The sequence below is a fragment of the Tupaia chinensis genome, unplaced genomic scaffold, assembly GCF_000334495.1.
Source record: "Tupaia chinensis unplaced genomic scaffold, TupChi_1.0 Scaffold000426_1, whole genome shotgun sequence".
In the NCBI taxonomy this organism is placed as follows: Eukaryota; Metazoa; Chordata; class Mammalia; order Scandentia; family Tupaiidae; genus Tupaia; species Tupaia belangeri.
Window position 1 is genome coordinate 4,225,580 of NW_006159931.1, and position 1,000 is coordinate 4,226,579.

Genomic DNA, 1,000 nt, shown 5'->3' on the forward strand with positions numbered 1-1,000 from the left:
CTGTATTGGTTTAAAATAATATTGCAGACTGAATCTATATGGGAGAATGGAAAAGTCTTTCAAAGATGATATTCCAAATATGTCACATCTATAAGCACTGAAGATTCTTAATGTTGATGTGGCTTGAAAAGGCAGGACTTAATATCCAGCATCTGACTACTAGTTTTGATGATTTGGCTTCTTCGAGGTTCAGTTTCCACATTTGAAAGATGATTCTTACAATATGTGCCTTGAAGTTTTGTTGAAAAGATAACAAAGAAAGATTCTGCTATGGTTTAAATGTGAGCCTCAAAACTCCTTATGTTGAAAATCGAATCACCAGCTGACCTCACAGTTCAGTGTTTAAGGGAGCAATATCCCACATGGTTGATCATGTTTCACATCCTAGCACTCATGGCTTGAAAACGCATCAGATGCAAGTGTATGCATATTCCAGGTCCTGACTAGATGTATAAATGGGGGAAAAGAATTGCAGCATAATCATGCCCTATTAAAGGGTGTTTTCTCTCTCTCTCTCTGGGGCAAACACATCCACTTTCTGGCAAAAAAAAAAAAAAAAAGAAAGAAAGAAAGAAAGAAAGAAAGAAAGAAAATAGATATGATTACCAATGTGATATTATTAGGAGGTAGAGCCTTTGAGGAAATGACTAGGTTTTGAAAGCAAAGTCCTTAAGAATGGCATTAGTGCCTTTATAAGAGGCCCCAGAGCACTCCCTTGCCCTTCTACCGTGTGAGGATTCAGTGAGATAGTGTCATCTGAGAACCAGAAAACTGACCTCGTCAGACACTGAATATACTTCCCATACTCCAGAACTATGAGAAAGAGAAGTCTGTTCTCTATAGGTTAATTTGTTAGAGCAGCTCAAAATGACTAAGATAGTTGCTGGAAAAATACTTGGTGAATTAATCCATCCTTGGAACATGGATGTAAAATCTTTGGCATACAGTGGACGCTTGAAAAGGCTATTTTTCAAAATAATATAAAAAAAACCTATAGAGA

General features: G+C 36.8%; 1 long non-coding RNA gene across 1 annotated transcript in view; it reads left to right on the forward strand.

Annotated features, from left to right (window-relative positions):
* LOC102473298 (uncharacterized) overlaps positions 1-1,000 on the forward strand; it is a 75,099-nt gene that overhangs the window by 55,007 nt on the left and 19,092 nt on the right. The window lies entirely within an intron of this gene.